The 20,115-nt window shown below is 35.8% G+C and overlaps 1 long non-coding RNA gene across 2 annotated transcripts in view; it reads left to right on the top strand.

Annotated features, from left to right (window-relative positions):
• Positions 1-1,915: 1,915 nt before the first annotated feature.
• Positions 1,916-20,115, top strand: part of LOC139140626 (uncharacterized) — a 57,220-nt gene continuing 39,020 nt past the window's right edge. For both annotated transcript variants that reach the window (XR_011554031.1, XR_011554032.1), the window contains exons 1-2: positions 1,916-2,017; positions 7,629-7,737. This is a non-coding gene — a long non-coding RNA (uncharacterized lncRNA). The remainder of the gene's footprint in view (positions 2,018-7,628; positions 7,738-20,115) is intronic.

Consider the following 20,115-nt stretch of genomic DNA (forward strand, 5'->3'; position numbering starts at 1 on the left):
GACTATGATAACAGTATGATGACCTTTGAGAATTTAAAGACAGCTGAGGCTTCACTTCTCAAATTTAGTGTGAGGATGTCAGAATTGAGGGACGAAATTGATACAAAATCATATTTATTTCTACTTTGATTTACTTAACACAAAAATTTGGTATAATGCCAGCACCAATGAGATATGTCAGTTTTGCATTGTATGTGGAATGACAATATAGTTTTGGTGATATATATATAGTTACAATTTCCTACTTAACCCTTTTCCTGCCAAGTCCATATTTCACCATCAGGTCAAGATGGTTAAAATTAATGAAACACAACATATTCCATATGGTGTATTTTAACATAATATTGTACATTTGAAGGCTGTAGAAAACATAAATATTGTAAGCTTGATTTTTTTGGACTAAAGATGCTATAACAGGCCAAGCCAAGCAGGTGAAAAAACACCATGTTTGGGCTCAATACCGCGTTTTACTGACTTGGCTGATTGGGAAGTAATAGTCTTAATACTGTCTGGCAGGAAAAGGGTTAATACATCTATAAATGCTTGTAGCACATGAAATGCATGTATATGTACATACCTTGCATTGATAAGGGCTAGGGAATGACATTGAATGTAAATAATATGCCTGTATGAAATGTATATGTAGATAACAATGCTGAGCTGTGTTGCAGATTTTTATTGGATTTTTGAATGTCAATCAATTTAAGGTAATAATACATGTACCTCTGGGACAGATATTCCGACGCTCAAACTTATAAAATATTGTATTGTTGGGTCCATTTTTAAGTTCGTGGAATAAATACAGTTTTCAGTGGCTTATTTTTTCGAAAATTGGGAATTTTATTTTCCTTCATAGAGTTAACACAGGGATGGTGGCCATTTTGAATTTCAAATATCTGTAAAAATTTGGTAATTTGTTTCTCTAGTACAAAACTTTGCATGATGATCTCCATTTTTTATTACTGATTTTGACAGGTAATGGTTGAAAGCTTGCTTGAGGGAAATTTAAGCAAGAGTTGAAGTCTTTCATTTTCAAAGCGCGTACTACCTTAAGTGATCAATGATGTGTAAATTTGAGAAAAAAACAGGATACAAAATGTGAGGAAAATTTAAAGGTAAAAAGTGTTGCAACAGTGGTTTGTGACAAACGCACCACGTGGTGCTTTCAATATTACCTTAGACAGTAGCTTTCATAGTATTTTGTAAAGATTCGATTTTTGACAGAATGTAATTAATTCCTTTGAAATTCATTGGTGTGTAGTATATTTTCAATGTACATTTCACAACATCACCATTGCTGTGCACAATGGTTGTATGTCAGTTGCTTTTGTGGCTGTACTTTTTTACCTTAAAATCAAGCTTTTTCTCAAAGAAATCAATATTCTACAAATACCATATCACAAATTAGTACAATGGATTTTATTACAAAATAATTATTTTTTCATTGAAAATGAGTGCGCAGTGACTGCCAGAGGAATTTACTGATTGTGTTCATTACACTGGCGGTATGATTTTTCAGATGTTTTCATATTCTTCTATTAGAGCCATTATCATAAAAAATCTCATACTGGGAATTTTGATAAAGTTATGCCTGGTGGGGGTTGGTGTTCAATAATTGTTTTTAATAAGTCCAATTTGTTTACATTGTGCGCCAAAATGAGTATTGATGATCATTGTGACAAATAATGAATGTGTAATCACAGTATATTAATTAACTACAATGTTTATTACCATATGACAAGAAACACAGCGGAAGAAAAAATAACACTTTTAAATAACAAGAACAGGCTCTCTAACACAGTGATATGAACAATATGACTAAATCCAAGACAGCCTGCGCTCTCCTCAGACACTTGAAAGATATAATTGATTAAACCAAGCGTGGAATTGAATTGTGTTTCACGTGTCTCTCACCAGGTTATTCAGCAGCAGTCAGAGAATTCACTTACAATACCAGTGATGACTGAGTGTAGCTGGAGTATAGTCCCCAACAATAAATTGATTTGCAAAGTAAAAGGTAGGTAATTGGTTGGTCTTTGTATTGCGGGTGTATCAATCTGTACTTAACTTCCAATGAGAATGTTTGGATTATTAAAAACTCACAGGAATTTTTTGTTTTCCAATAAAAATACTGAAGACTTTTACATGTATGCATTGAAAACAAAGCATGATGCATGTGTTTTTTGACACTTGAAAATGATGTGTGTTCTATTGGTCAGTTCACAGTCCCTCTATCCACCAGAGGGACTGTGGTCAGTTTGATTTTCCTTGAGTGATCGACAAATTTAAGCCAGCTAAAATCACTTATACATTTTAATATTTGGTTTATTTTTCTTACAATAATAATACACTTATCTCTGACAAGCTATGAAGCTTGCATCAATTTGTATATCAAATTAAAAAAGAAATACTCAAAAAGCGTATTATACGGTCATCGGAATTTCCAGGCCAGATTTTGTTTTCCATTTTTCATTATCACGTAATGTTTACTGTATCAGCAAGGATATTGGCAGGAAAGGCTTTTTTACTCCATCCAGTGTAAGACAAGTGAATATTAAACAGAATGCCAAGAATAAGCTAACGTACTTAAACATTGTGACTGCATTAAGGTGGCTGGAAAGGCTAGAGCGTCAGTTATAAACTTCAATAAAACTACTAAAATATAAAAGTAGTCAACAGTCTCTGTGTAATAAAAAAAACTAGACATTTGGGGTCAAAGGCATTGCAGAGTTATAGCCTATTGAAACTTCTGAAAAACTGACCAAATAAGAAGAAGTTGGGGAGTCCTTAGTGTATTAACCATGGTAGAGGTCCCCTAGTTTTTAATAAACGTTTGAAAAGGGAAAGTCACTATTTGCTGTTTTACAGGAAAGTTTGACAAGGCAGTGCTTGCATTCAGAGTGAGTGACTGCTATTGTAAATGCATTTTTAGATTCTTTGAGTGTCAAAGAGGTGTCAAAAGTGAGATTAACCAAAAGACTGCTTTGTGACTTCCAAAGAGGGGTGCAAATATGGCTTGTTTTCAACATTTTTGACAGAATAACAATTTTCTACATAATTTTATGCCAATTGAATCCAACCTATGAAATAAGATATGGACATGGAATTTTAGAGCCTATTAACAAGGTTACAGACAAGATGACTATAGGACAATTTGCTGTATTTGAAGTACTTTTTGAAAAATCACATTTTAATATTTGAAATTTGAAAGAATTTTTTAATAATTTTTTGATATGTAAACGCATGTAAAATCATAAAAACAAATTTTATTTACAAATTCTGCCGTACACCTCTTACAATTAATATTGTCAACATATTTATAACTAATTTGGTAATATTAAGTACTATCCAATTATTATTAAATTCAAATGTGTAAAATGAAAATTAAATTTTAATATTTACTGGTGTCATATTTCAAAATTATGGCTGCAAATATACGCTTTTTACATTCTTTGGAGAAAGTATTAAGTAAGGGAGTTATCGTGAAAATTTGAACTAAATATCTTGATTGTAACACTTGAAACTTGGCATTAACTCTGAGAAAAGAATTGGTGCAAAAATAGCCTTTCCAGCCTCCTTAAGACTTGCCATCACCAAGCTTTTAATGGTTTTTACTGATTTTTTTTAGTGATTTTTTTTCACCACAGCATGTGTGAAGACTAAAATCATTTGACATTATATCATTTGTGTCGGTCATTTTCTCATGGATATCAATAAAGACGAATTTAATCAATAAAACTCTCATATAATGCACTCTTGGAACAGGCTTGATTTCACATATCTAAAATACTCAAATGGAATGGATGCTGAGATAACCAGCTGTTTATATATAACCTCTTTATCACCATGGTTTGGCCCAAAGTCCATTGCCATCCATGGTGATTATGGACCTGTTTACTGGGAAATGGGGGTGACCATGCGATATCCCCTCCACCACTGGACTTCTTACCCTGTCGTTTTCTATGGAAGGAGATCGAACCTCTTTTATGGGAAGTACATGTAGGTGAGACTGAAAAGGCTAAATTTATATTAGAAATTTTATAATTTAATATTTTTTGCCATATTTTCTGAATTAAAGATTTAAAGAAACTTGTGTAGCCCCAGTATTATTGGTTGAACACTCAGAGTATCCTCATATTATGTTCATGCACCTACAATGTATATGTATACATACAGTTTTTGTTTTACTTGAATTTTCCATGTCTCCTGCCTGACAGTTAGTTGCTGTGATAGATGCCTTATGTTTGCACGAAGCATCAACCAGCTCCAGAAAACAATTCAGATTTCATGCCAAGCTTGCCTGCGGTATAACTGTTGCATTAGGAAAATTTAAAATAGATTGCCCGTAGATTTAACGCATTATCGTAAATGACCATAAATCAATTTTTAGCTCACATTTGGTTATACCAATGTGAGTTTATCGTATAGGCTGAAGTCGATGGCGTCTGTATGTATGTGTGTATGTATGTATGTATGTATGTATGTATGTATGTACGTACAGTATGTCCGTCAACATCAAAAACACACAAACCGCTGCACGTTTCAGCTTGGTATTTGGTGTGTGGATGCATCCTGGGCTATAGATGGGATTTTGTTCAAATGAAGTCTGCATTGCCAAAATTATGCAAATGAGCTTACAAAATGTGAAAATGGTTAAGAATAAATAACTCAAGAACCGCTTTTTTGATTGCTTTGAAAATTTGTGTGCAAGTACCTTAGGTGAACCTTATAGAGTTTTATGAATATTGTGAAGATATCCTTAATTTTGTATTTTTGCTGAATTTTTTTGTGATTTTTCTCATTTCCAGTAAAAATTCTTCTCTGAAACCGCCAACCCAATTGCTCTCAAATTTGGGTTGTCTCTTTGCAAGGGTGTTACTCTTATAATTTGTTGAAATGATGACAAAATTGGGAAAATTACTATTTTTGAGCAATTTTGTCATTTTTGGTCAAAAAATCTTAAACAGTATTTCCTTTTTAAAACCCCTGGACAGACAGCTTTCATATTTGGTACACAGACGTACAGAGATGACAATAGTTAGATATGTGGAAATTGTCCTGAAATATAAAAATTTGTATTTTTAAGACAATATTGTCATTTTTGGTCAAGAAAACTTTATCTCAAAATTACTTGTTTGATAGCTTTGTAATTTGGTATAAAGTCCCTTGTTTGATAGCTTTGTAATTTGGTATAAAGTCCTGAAAGATGTTATTTGATAAATTTTCTGCTCAAAGTGTTGGGAAACCCCAAAATTTGTATATTTTAGGTAATTTTCTCAGTTTGTGACCTTAAATGACCTACACCAACCCAGGATATGTTGTGAGACAATTTTGAAGGCTGTGAACATAATTTTGTCATATTTGGTATCAATTTGTAGGAAAATTTGATCCAGAAAACAAAGCTGAGGTGATTTTTTTCATTTTGGACCAATTTTTGCAACTTTTCTATGTAAGACATACAAGAACTGATGAGAAATTTGGATCCAGGATAATTCCAGATGTTGTAATCACTGCCCACAGTTGAAGGCATTTCACTATCTGTAACTACCTTAAGTGCTGTTTACATTAGAATGATAACACTCATGACATTAATTAAAAAATCTCCAAGGTTGTAAATGTACTTCCTGTCATTTGGTCTTATGTAATACCAAGGGGTGGAACATTTGATATTCAGGAGGGGGTAGGGTCTAGAAGATTGATGATGTAGCATTACTTTTTTACCAGATCCCTTGTGCATTTTTTGCCCACTCCCACCTTTTCTTTTTATCAAGCCTTCTCTGTTTTTTGTTATTGACATTTGCTTATGTATTTAGGATCTGCTTGTCCCATTGCTGTAGAAGTGGATAGCATGTTCCTAAAGATGACCTCCAGTGCCTAAGTTGGAGACCTTATTTACTTTTGTCATTCTTGTTTTTCTGGTTCAAATACTTCTTGAATGGACCAATTCAAACCGAATGTTAGCACATAGTGTCCTTGACGGTATTTTTTCAACAAATAAGTTTGGTCCTACAAATCTTGTAAAATTCCAGAATTTCTCATGAATTTGGCATTTAATACCTTCAGCCCCTTGTATCAAGGTCACTCCGTAAATTTGTGAAGTGACCGTCCTTACATTAAATGTATGCTGAAACGTTTTACTTTTAAACATTTGCAGTTTGTATATGTGTGTGCTCTCTAAAATATGAGGGAAGGGTAACACTTTAATTGTCTGAGCTATAGAAGTTGATATGCATGTTCCTAAAGATGACCTCCAGTACCTAAGTTGGATACCTTATTTGCTTTTGTCATTTTTGTTTTTTCTGGTTTAAATATTTCTTGAATGGACCGATTCAAACCGAATGTGAGCACATAGTGTCCTTGACGGTATTTTTCAGGAAATGCGATAGAAATGCAAAATAATATTGTCTGTGTCAAGACAGCTGTTCGCACTTCAACACACACTGGGAAAAACCACTGTAAGTTGTTTTATCTGCATGACTGCAAAATTTCTCAGTGTGGGAGACTCTCTCTTGTATGTTAGAAGAATAAAGAATTACTTGTAACGCTGAATGCATCATTGATTAAGGAGCCTCATGGTGCTGTAGATTTTATTTAGCAGTATTGTTAGTCTACATTCAGTATTGATAGAAAGATGACAATTGTCAGTGAAGGATTTTCTTCCATATAAGGCCAAGAAAAATAAAAAGTTTGTTTCTCATCCTCGTGCGGGTCAATTCAGACCTGCCACGTCAACCTTTTTTCCTGCGCATGAGAAAATAAAATGAAAAAAAATAAATGCAAAAATATGCGACGATAGTGCATAACACAGTGCTGTATCTGTAAACAACATAACTGACTAACATTCCATTCAGAACTGTACAAATATGTCACTGTTACATTAAGCTGTCAAAACTGCATTGCTGCACTAAAAGTCAAATGACAGAACTGTTGCTATACATAAATACTAAAGCAACACTGCTGTGCATTTATCTCTGTGTGCATTCCTCTGTTGTTTTCATGTTTTTTGTGCGTTCTTGTCAGTTGAAGAATAAAAAAAAAATTTAGAGGAAAACATTACCGAATCATTTTTGCAATATGTCTAGGATGAGAAACAAACTTTTTATTTTTCTTGGCCTAAGTGTTGGTGGCTTTGCTTCAACCCGTATACCAATGCCCTATGAACATTTTTTTGCAAGATTTTATTTCTAAAAATTATTTTTAAGTGAAGGTGTTGTGTGATTTTTAATCATAAAGGAATATGATAAAGGTTAGGTTTATTGATTGTACAGGCCGGAGAAAGTTACACATAGTTTCTCAATTGTAGAAGAAATGTGAGAATTCTTCAGTGCCAGCATCATATATGAGCATTAAATGCTAGGGGCCAAATCACTGGGGTTCAACACTGTTGCATTCTGGTAAGGATGTTACAAGTCACCCATTGAACTCACAGGTGTAAATCAAAGTCATTTCACTTCCTGTTCATTGATTGGCCTGTCCAGAATGATCAGCAGTTTCTTGAGTTTTGTGCGGTTAGGTTCACTAGACTTTGCAGTGTAAATATCCATAACTCATAATATGCAGATATATTACATGTAGTATGGTCATCAGTGTCAGTTTCCGTGGCAATCACTCTCCGTTTTTCTCCTCAGAAGGGAAGATGTTGGATGCAGAATTATACGTATTGTACCAACTACCGGGCAAGAAGTTTGGGGCATAGTTTGGTTTGGCTGTCTGCGTTGAAGACCTCAATAACGATAGGTAGGTGAAATTTCACCTGTTTCATAGAACAGTTTTGTGATCTTGACTAAGTTGTGATCCTATTATGCAATGAAATACGTTTGGGAGACGGAATCAGCTGTGGCAAGTTTTGAAAGCACACTCATATTTCAGGCAAACAATATCAAACCACAGTATTCCATATAAAGTATGGCTAATATTTCTTTTCAACCGCAGAGGTGTCACAACCTAAGTTGTACGGTTGGCATGACGATAGATAGCTGGTGGCAGAGTTCTGTCAGCGGATGAAATAAAACAAGATGTTACTGCAACTGATGATACACCCAGGGGTGTTAATCAGTCTTCTTCTGTTCCCACTCTCTGATTCCTTCCTGTCCTTCTGCACAACAACACTGTTGATAATTTAGTAGACTACCTCGGAGTATAAAGTAAGGTTTTCTTATCACACTTGTGCACGGAATGCAAAAAACCTATAATCGATGAGGAAAAACATCTCCAAACCTGTGGGACGTGGTTTCAGTTCCTGCCAGCTATCTAGGGTCTGAGCTACTGGTAATGCACGTACCTATAAAGCAGTTGTACACATGTACACTGCATTTGGATATTCTTTCCACAAACCCTGTCAGGGGAAAAGTTGGCCTCGATACAGGTGGCATTTGCCTATTTTACTACAGAGATCCATATGCTAATTTGCAAGGGTACATGGACAGCTTGATGATCAACAGTCCCTCCCCACAGTGTGACGTACATGTCATGGTGAACAGACATACATGTATGTATTACTACTCAATGCATGTATGATGCAATTTGGTATACCTTAGGTCCTTGCATGGTCACTAGTACTCCGACAAAATTATATTTAATAAGGGCTCTCATCCCCATTATCCTGTATGTAGTTCCACCCACTCAATTGTTAACAGTGGGAATGTACCAATGTGTAGGGGTGAATTTTAGAGTCAAGGGAGGATAATGTCAAATCATCAATCACAGAGCTAAACTTCCAAATGCATCAGACCTACTTTTATTTAAAAAAAATATTACTCATCACCTTTGCCATTAAAAAGTTACTGAAAGCCATCCAAGCTTAGTATGTGAGAAATTCATTACCGATGCAGGTAGCAATTAATTATTAACCGTGTGTACAGGCTGATCTGAGGCGTCCACTGCACTGACACACACATACTCTACCTGATGCATCACCACCTGTTGAGACAGATCCGTAAATCCAGACAGCATCGAACTCGGAAAATAAACCTCAGTCCCCAAGAGAGACTTAGTGGATCCTGGAGTGTTGAGTGTTATAATAACCCTGCAACCTTTTTTTTCTATCCAATTAATCTTGTATATTGCCTTGTGTACTTTGCACTCGCAGAGTGTGAGTCGAGTGAGTCAAGTGATCGCCTTCAGAGTGACGGAATGCAATATTTCATTGCATTGTGTAATCCATTCCTTAAGCACATATCTACATGTATTGGACAGCATTTTACTATACGTATGTTGTACTTGTAGCAAACCTGGGTGCCCATTGTATATTGTTAAATTCACAGGCAAAAATGACATAATGAATGTATTGTACAGCTGACATGTAAATTCTAGTTCAAATGAATTGAATGGTGTTCATTTCATTAGAATGATAGTGACACATTACATAACAAGAGTAATTGTTCTCTTTTGATATCATCTTAGTCTGTTTCCTACTTTTCTTAGAATTAAGACAGTTGTCTTGTTTCACAACCTCAAAACATGCTGGAAAAGTGAGCACCAAAACTTAAGTGACCTCATTAGCTCGGAACAAATAAAGACAGTGATGAGACAACATCTGGTGCTTACCAGATGTACCAGAAGTATATTATGCTAATGATTGATATATGCTATTAGATGAATTAATATATGCAAATGAATTGATTATGCTAATGAGCTTATGTCTGCTCTACCAAACTGCATGTCTTTGCTAGCTGTTATGCTACATTTGACCATAGACAGTAAATTTGACAGTGGTCTGAATGATGACGATGATGATGCAGCAACAATATGTAAATTCAATATAAATTCAACTGATTTCAATGAATAAGTTTTTAGCTCCAAATAGCGACCTTATAATTTTCCATCAGCTGCTTTTTTGATGTATTTTCCAGTATTTTTGTTCTGATTGTAAAATACAGTTTCTTGTTCGGCTTCCAAAAGGATGATGAAATGCCTTGTGTTCATCTTGTCAATACAGCGTGTGTATGTGTGTAATTTCAAACGCCCCTGAATTTTTGTCCAGAATAGAATTCATTTGTCAATAATAACATTGCATATTGTATGCAATGCGTTGCATTAGTATCAGGCCAATAGTTTTTATTTCGACATACCGGGTATTTCAGGGAAGATGATAAAAAAGTTGACTTGCAAAGGTTTTTTCTGAAATTGAAATGATAAGAGTATCACCGAAGTACAGCTGTTGTACCTCGAAGGGATATTCAGTGAAAAAAATTATCACTATATACATTGTGCTTGAAAGAAAAAACATTGGTTGACACTTGTCAAGTTGATTCAAAAATACTTCCCCATAAAAATATTGGCCAGGTCTGAATTGCTTTATATTTCAGATCTGTGCAGAATTTTGTACGATGTCTTTCCTAAAACTCTAGAGTCCTATTTCATTTAAAGCCTGCAGTCTTCTGCCATGGCAGCTGATGCGTAGACGAGAGAGATTCTTAATGACTTGACCACAAGAAATCGGTCAAAGACACTCAATATTGCCCTTGATTTCTTAATTTGAACAGCTGATATCAAGCATTAAAACAAGTGTTCACTGGTGCTTTCTTATGTATTGTTTCTTTTAACTGATAATCATCATTTAGCAACCTCTCAGAGCTTGTATACGGGACTGTTCAATATCATGTTCTTGTAACAGTCATCAGCATACCCATTATGGCTGCAAATTTTGGCAGAGCATTATGGGTAGCTTTCATCCTTATATGAAACTGAAAGACACATTCATAATCTACAAAATGATAACAAATCTTCAATAAAAGAATTCGCTTCCGACGCATGTAGTGTTATCTTTCTAAATAATCTTGGCTTGTTCTAATTAAAAATACTGAGAAAAGATGGAAGTGTGTTTTGATGCAAAATATATTTTATGGTGTTAATCCGCTCTATGCCAATATTGTGCATGGTATAAACCAGACACGTTTCATTATTGCCTCGTCATATGGCCAGGATATTGAAAAACATCATAAATTGATACGGAAACTACTCAGACAGTCCATTAATATCTTATGAAGTGTGTCATATTTGTTACAATCATTCAACAGTTTACAGTGAAGTGTGATGCGTTATTAATTAACTGTTTGCAACCATTGGAGCAAATTTTTATTACGCCGTCAAATGAGACAGGCGGAGAATTCAACTGCATTCTAAAGCTGCACAACCTTAAAGATCTGTATATCTTATTTCTTCTTTTTTTTGTGCGTTTGACTTTGTTCTCAAGACTTGGATAAATTCATTCAATGACCGAAAGGTCAGTTGTGAGGGCACAAAAATGCATGGTTGTGATAAAGTTACACACTGCAATTTGTCTGATAGATGTACGTGCATGCATAATACACCCTAGCTCGGCCTGTATCCAATTACAATACTACATGTACACACTGCGCTCAATTCAAAGGACACCTCTTTGTGTAATGACAGCGTTTAACATCAAAGTACATTGTACAACCTTGTCTAGGCAGACTTGTCAGAAAACCTATGCATCATTTGATATTGATGTCTATTCATTGCAAAATCCGTATATTTCACCGACATTGAACTCTGTCCTTCACTTTATTTTCACCTTGCTTTTAAAGCTGCACTATACTAAATTTGTGTACATGAGCATGACTTTGTATGTGTGTGTGTATACAGTGTGTATATATATATATATATATATATATATATATATATATATATATATATATATATATTGCAATGACTATAACAAAAAAAACAATTAAACAATTGTCCTTGGTAGTCTTTTGCGTCTGTTTTTATAACTTCTTAACAGAATATACAACTGTGCAATTAATATAATGAGTTTTTCCATGCCCTTGGATCGATGGATCTGCTGATTAATAATGTGTCCTCAGAGACCAGCCCTCTCTTGTCAGTTTCATTTGACTGACACCTTGGAACGCATCAAAAGCATCATTTCAGTGAAACCTGGAGATGGTTTGGGGTCATTACCCCTTTTGCTGTATGTTGCTAGGCAACAATTTTTTTTCTTACCGTTGTTGACCTCAGAGTTGAACGTTTGATGCCATTCCATTTCTATGGAAACATGCTGATCAAAATTGCCGCGTGGCAGCACTCAAAAAGTTAATTGTCTCTTTTTTTGATATACAATAGGGCTGTTCTCCAATCATTTCCTGACAATAGATACAGTATGTCATAATTATCTTCCGTGGATGAATATTCTATAAGTAGTATCTGGAAAATACGGACAGGAAATGTTAGCCATGGAAACTGACTCGTCGTTTTAGAAATATTCGCTAATAGGCCATGCATGGAATAAGTGGTCCCAGGAGCCTTGTCATGTAATCAATATCAAAACCTCATCAAATTATAAAAATGTTTTTATGTCTTAATGATGATATCAGGTCAACGACAGTTTTATTTTACTTATTAATCTTATGAATTTTTTTTTCTCTCGTGTTTGCTGACTGTAATATGAAGTACTGGACACACTTAGTGTTAATATGGAATTTTAGCAGTTAGTATGCAATATACCATTAGGTAGGGAGGTGGGGTATAATTGCATTTTCACAATGTATGAATAGAATGTAAAATGACATGTCACAGGGAATTGAGACAAGCTGGAGTTCATCTCTGTGTCTGTTTGTTCAGATTATGAAGTGAAAGTGCTCAATGACTGTAGGTATGTATACAGATGAGTGACAGATACATTTAAATGTGTTCATGTTAAAGTACACAGTATCTTTGCCTGTTTCCTGTACCATATACATATCACATAAATTGTCATTGTAGTAGAGAATGTGCAGGCTCTGAACAAATATTGAGATCAAAATAGTGATTCCAAAAAATCTCCATATGATTTGAAAATATCACTTGCTGTATATACAATCAAACTCTGACATGTTAACTATTTTCTTTCACTTCTTTTCCCTGGAGTATAGCCATGCTATTCTAAACACTGCGTATTAAACCATAGTTATGCAAAGAGTACAGCTTTCCAGAATAGTCGTGAATTTTTCAGTATATTGGAAAATAGCATGCTTTAACCCTTCCACTGCCATGGTTTAGCCCAAACCCATTGTTATAAATGGTGATTGTGGACTTGCTCATAGGGATTTGGGGGTGAATAGGGAATGACTTAAAATCATGTCAAACTGTCTTGTGTTCAGCCTGTCACTGCAGCATGTATGTGTGTGCTTGATTGTCCAACAGGGTTGTTTTTGTTGACGACAACTTTTAGCAAAAATTTGGTTATTATCAATAATATGGATTATTTCCCATCTACCATTGAAAACAGTAGAATTTTCCATGCATTAAAAAGGCTGTGCAGAATGCCTGTTCCATAACATTGGCCTTTCTATGTGTCCCCGGCGCCACTACCATGTGCAATGCAATCTGTGGCTGCCTCTGTGTGTTCATTGTTGAAAGGTTTCAAGGGACCCATTGGACGATGTCTCGCGCATTGTCCAGAAGCTTGTCCAAGATAGCGTTCCATACGTGTGCCATATAAATAGTAAGAAAAATTGTCTACATACTGGGCCCATTTTACGCCCCAGTTATGAATGTAAATGTATAGTAAGGTTATTGCGAAAGAAGTGCACAGGATGCATTCGGATATATGCACCACCCTCCACTTCGAATTGGGTGATACACTGTCTGCTTTGCCATTGTCGTTGTGCATTTTTTGCGTTATTTTCGCAATAGCTTGCTTCATAATACTGGTACATGCCTTGTTTTGTATTCCAACATACTTTAGACAGAAGAAGAAGAAAATGCATTTGTTTTGCAATCATGAAAAGTAACAAAATAACAAATCTATGAAATCTTTTGAAAGCGACAGCTATTGTCCTTTTCAATGATTATAAAATAAAGCATTCACAAAAATTTCCTTCACAGACAAAAAATGTCTGAAATTTTGTTTGATATACCAAAATTTACAGCTTTGCTAAAGCTTGACATATTTTATAGGTTTTGTATTGGACAAGTTTAATTATTTCAAAATCTAACCAAAAATGAAAAATTTGAAACTTTCTGCTCATATATTTAGATGTCACAAAATTGATGTATAAGTGGAGGACAGTAGACCCAGTATAAAAAATCATTACCGGTATAGTAGTTTTCAAATGTGATAACCCTTTGAGCGCCGAGTCAATTTTTGTTGCCTTTAATTATACAATATACCCAAGTCACATTTTTTTCAGAATTTTGCCAAAAATTTTGATAAAGAACTGCAACAAATGAAATGTGATGTCCATTTGATAAAAAATTATCAAAAAATTCCAAAAAATTCCTCAACATTGGTAAAATGTTGTACTAAAATTTTGGTGGGAAAAATTACAGCTCTCATAGGGTTAAATGGAGGTTCCCATTTCAAGATAATTACCCGACCAACAAGCTGTTCCTAACACGAAGCCTAAACTTTATCCTGAAATTAACTCCCACTTTCATGGCATCTGACAACTTCTTTTATTACCAGAAGGTCATCGGAACTACCCTCAAAGGTCGTATGGGACCCATACAACCATTGCAAATGCAATATCCAAGGAATGTTGGCGATTGATGAAAGTTAAAAACATGTTTGTCATGATGTACTGGTATATTGCAATATTTATATGTTGCAGCTGTATTGACGTGATGCATCTAGATATTGTGTATGAGATACATTATATGTAAACAAGAATGTTGCACACACACACAGTTTTTACAACCCACTCCCTTTAAAAGCCATTGCTTCTATCACAACATCCTTGCAACAGCTTTTCTTTTATGCCTTGATGAAGGATAGTTTGATTGCATGGCGACCAGAAAAGCTTGAATGAAACTCAAACACTGCACGCAAACTGTTGGTATAGTAATAGTCTTAAGCCTATAGTGAGTACCCATAAATTTACCCAATTAAAAATTAAGGCACAATATTATCAGGTATCAACTCTTATTATGAATGACGCTTTCCCTATTATGATATTAGAGAAAGTACACCTCTGGAAGAAAAAGCTTGTTGGATTAGAAAATAATATCTGTAAGCAAATGAAATATTTTGTAAAAGTACAAATGGGAGCATACAGAGTACTTTAGTCCTTTCTCGCGTCTGTTGCAATTGTTTCTACCCATCAGACGTAATACTCATGAGGTAACCATGGATATTTTCATGGAATACTCTGTTTGAAATTACTTCCATTCAAGTAGGCACAACTTGCTCCGTGCAAAACTGCATGGAAAAAATCACGGAATTAACATTTGCTTGTGTTGTCTGCGTGAATGACATTTAGAGTATTGCGTCACAAAGCGGTGGTTTGCACAACCTTCTCGGCAGGTTGCCTTCCAAATTGTCATGTACTCAAGCATGCTCGTGCATAACGCCTGGAATGAGAAAGAACTCGCTGGGCGGCTCTGAAGCTGTTTGTTTCTTCAACCATCCGATGTATAAAGAGGGAGAGAACTGATTGATTCGAGGATGCATTCATGGTGAAATGCCGCCCGGTGACTTACATGCAAATGAACTCAAGTGAAATTTTTTTTATCTAAGAGAAGACTGCAATACCCCGACGTGTTTCACAAATTTGTTATGATTGACAAGACTATAACAAAGAGAGCACACAAGAATTCCACTACATGTGAAGGCTGTGGTACTGATTTGCGTATCCAATATCTAATTGCTGTCACGGTCTGAAAGGCCGTTTCCCTCAATTGATGGATTCTTCTGCTTAAATTTTTTTTCAAATGCAAAAATCTGGCGATTGCATTGACACTGATGAGTAGAGAAACCCCCACTCGATTTAATAGAAACAGATAGCGGCAGTCTGACGATGTATAGAAACTGTCATTTTCGAACAATGGGGGCTTTTGTGAAATCCGTTGCATTGATCGACTTCAGCTCCATCCTATCAAAGTGTAGTTTGATTTGGAGTGGCAGCGATGGGAAGAAAAGAACTGCCAGTGTCTTGTGACCTGAGTGGTTTGAAATCCTCAAGTGAACTCAACAGAGATGTCACGCGAGGATGTTCTCATGCGGCGGAATGACGGGCAGAAAGCAGACTGAAAAATATCAGTCGAGATGTGTCAAAATATTTTGTCAGCTCGTTTGCAAGAAACAGAAAATGCAGACAAATCGGAAATGTCAGGTTTCAGTAAGTTTAGCCGGGTAAAATTGACTCGCCATGAATATTTCATACCGTTTAGTTGTACGTCGATTTTAGATCTGTTGAAGTCTTCATGAATGGTGCCTCGGATAGATAGGATGAATATTTGTATAATGTTGTATGAAGGCCAACAATGCTCGCCTTGCCTTGGCGTCCGTTGTTCAGCGCTCGCACCTTAAAAAATTTATGATTCTCCCTGCAAGCATGATTGGGTCCCTACAAGATCTATTTCACAGGCCATCACGCATGATTGACGGTCTTCCAAAAAAGACGACAAGCGGTCTGGTACCTCTGCTATTGTTTCCCCGTCGAAATTTGCATCTTAATTGGAGGGGGGACATTGTCATCTCTGGAAATCCACTAATTGGTACCCTTGGGGACTTGGCAGCTTCATGAACAATTTTCAAAATTGGAGTCATCTATTTTTTTTTGTGGATGAGGAATCATTGGCTCCTGAGAGGACAAGAAATTCTCATTTTCATTGTCCATATTGGCGAGATTTGATGGCCGCTACAGACAATTACATACTTCTGGCTGCCTTCATACCCGTAGGAGAATCATTTAGAGAAAAAAATTTGAAATTGGAAATCTGATCGGATGAAATTAGACCCAGGAGGGTTGAAAATTCACCGATGAAGTCACAGGGAGCTATTGAATCTGTCAACAATATTCATTGACTGGATTTTTGTGCACAGTGGAATTTTATTGACTTTGAAAAAAAATAAAAAATAAAAAAATTTCTCTGTTATAAAATCGCTAGGAAGGTATATTTCCAATGTTTGTTTGCTTGTTCTGGGAACATTGACATGTTCTATGAATAATTTTCCCGACCAGATTCTTTTTCGGAGAGAAAAGTGGCAGAGATACCAATGCGCCAAGGGTTACTGTGCCAGACATTGATTGATCAGAACTCCCGCTTTTGTTCATATTCTTCAATTGTCTTCTGCAGCGGTGTAATGCAGATGTCAAAATTTTAATCAAGGCGACTTCGGGAACAATCTACGTAATGAATTTTTTGGAAATTGTTTTCATGGATGGTATTATTCTGTATTTGTCAAATGTAAAAATTGTGTGAAGTACCGGTACTGTGTAATCAATAATGTATTTGTGCATATCTGAAATGATGTGATGTGACACTGTGCATTTACTGTCCTCATTTGTACTCTGATTTGCAAATTTGCATAAATGTAGCACACTGACAAAAAGCCCACATAAAACGTGTGTGCTTCACTTAATGTACATGAAATGCTCGTACTGAAAATTTAAGAATGAGTGTGTGAGTATGCTCAAATGAGCACTGCATTTTAAGGAAAGCATGAAAAAAATACTTTTAGAAATAAAACCCTAATTGGACGTATCAATGACCACCGCTGACAATTGATCCGTTTCCAATTTTTGACTTGAGTAAAACCGAAACCCATTTCATATTAGAACCATAATATCAAATTATACATTGTTTCCTTGATGAGAAACAATGTACATGACAGGAACATTTTAAATTTTGTTTTTCATGGTCTTTACATGTAATTTTTCTATTTTGATAAAATGGATTTGAATTTGATACCACAGGTGACCCTGCATAAGTTTCCTTGAAATAAAGTCATCAGATGCTGCATGTGATGTTCTGTTTTGATCTCCGATTAGATTTTATAAGAGATGCAGCGTCATCTATTGTTAAAGGTCTTGCCAAGCCAGTGAGTAAAACCGTACACTTAACCCAACACACTACGGTGTCACCATAATCTAAATTTACACATCACAGACTGTGTCTGCGCAAAATGTTCTACCGTGTCAATAAAAAAGTGAGAGGTGAAAACCAAAATCAGAAATGAAAAAAAAAAATTGTTATTTTGGCAAATTATGCCACTCGCCAAAGGTCAGCGAGGATCAATTTGGCAAATAAGCTACTGTCACTTCTTGTCAGATAATTTTGGTGGAAATGGAATCGAGTCACAATGGGTAATGATTTGAAAGAGAATTTTTGCATATTCTGTATTATGGAAGCCGGTTACCGCTTTATTGTTGAACGTCCACAGTGGAATGCATAAACCTATCATCAGTTCCTTTGTTCGAACGATTTCGGGCTGATTGATCACAAAAGCTCGTAACTTTACTCAGCTGAGTTGCCTTGGAATGCGACGGACGTGTCGCTTTCATTGTAGTCTGTGCCTCGGTTTCCAGTGCATTTCCCTATGATGTGGGAACAATGCTTCCAAAACTTCCATAGAGGAAGCTGTCGGGAAAAGGACATGGGTATTGGGATAATCCTGCCGACAAATGTCATTTTCAGATCATTTGAGTGAGGTCACTTCCTGGAAGTAAACTTTCTCTGGTAATTTTTGAAATTTTCATATCTGGTCATATAGATCAGATTAATATCCACAAATTTAGGGTAAAAGGGTAAAAGTATAAATTGCTAATTTTCTTGCTGGGTTTGACAGTGAATGAAAGTGCAACAATTATATCAATTTTACAATTTAGCAGTTTTTTTATAAATTACAATTGAGTGTTGGGTTTATGCAAATACATTCTCAGAAATAAAAATGCTACAATCGGCTTCTTGTGAAGCAAAATCTTTATCGAGACTTAGTGAAAGCACTCAGAATACTCCATATAAAAATGTTCAGATCTCCAAAGCCACTCATTGCAATAGATGTATGTGTTTTGTGATGGGCATAACCCAGACAGAGCTTGCTGGGAGGGAATGCATGAGAGGATATAGCACGTCCTTTTTTTTGAAAGGTGAATTTTAGGAATGGCCTCCTGCCGTCTGAAACTGGGATTTCTCAATTGTTAACTCTGCGTGTACCAGACATAAAAATGGAAAACATGAGATAATGTCTGGCTCTATCTTTGTCAGAGAATAATGAAATTTTGGACGTTTTGTGAGAGGGGATTGTACTCTAAGAGCACATTGCCATGGTTTTTTCCCTATGCTTCAAGCTCAATTAGGGTCGCAACAAATGCAATTACCTCATGTAATTCATGAGAAAATAGAATTTTCGTCAGTGGCACAGAAATTTCTGATGTGATTTTCGTTTTAATACTCCCACCCGAGTGCAATTCGTGTGTTTGCACTGGAAGTAGAAATATTAGAATGCTAACCCAATTTCAATCTGGGTAAACTGAGTTAGTTCAGAGATGGCTGCCATGCTTTTAACATGTGGACCTCAGCTGAACTTGGAGAATGTTCTCAGATCTATGCATGGCTGGATCAGCCGTCCTTTGCGGCCCGACCGCTGCAGCCATCATAAACTGAAGGTGTTACTCTGTAAATGTCAAAACAAATTAATCGTTCCGGGGGAAAAATGTAATAACATTTGTGCTTGCCGTGTTTCACGTGAAACGGCTGGCTGTGTTTTCGAGTGCAAATACCTAATGAAGTGAGTCATTTCATTTATTAGAAAAAGCACACCGAGTATGCGTTTATTGAAGCTCAGTTTTTCTCTGTCAGAGATACCAAGCCGGTTATGGAAGACAGCCATAATTTGATCATGTCTTACATATTTTGCAGACAATTTCACTAATAAATTTAGTCAATCAGTCCGCTATTGTACTAGTAACTCTCAAATCTGTGAGGACTGGGGTAAGAAACATACTTTTAAGTTAAAAGTTAGAGATATCAGTCAAATTGATTGTGCCGTAAGTTAAAATATTTTTTTCTGATTTCGGAAAGAAACTGTGGAAAAACGGCGAATGTTGGTAGAACCAAAGGCTAATCTTAGGACATGATAGCCTGTACAGTTTAAGTAAATTAACTTTGGAGTATTTCTCGATTTCAGCAGCTGATTTGAATCTCTCTGCTGGAGGCCGCGATGATGGCTTTTTTCATTTCTTGGCCATCTCAGATGATAAAAGGAAAACCCACATCTGCTCTGTAGTAGACGATCAAAGATACCGACATTTGGCTGTGATCCGCAAGATCCTTCAGTTCCCCAAATTTTATCCCTCCCTCTAGGAAAAAGCCCCTCCCGATAACAGGATCAGAGCCTTCAGAGAAATGAATGAAACACCACACTCATCGGACAAATTAAATTCTCAT

This window comes from Ptychodera flava, chromosome 9 (genome assembly GCF_041260155.1).
Source record: "Ptychodera flava strain L36383 chromosome 9, AS_Pfla_20210202, whole genome shotgun sequence".
Taxonomy (NCBI): domain Eukaryota; kingdom Metazoa; phylum Hemichordata; class Enteropneusta; family Ptychoderidae; genus Ptychodera; species Ptychodera flava.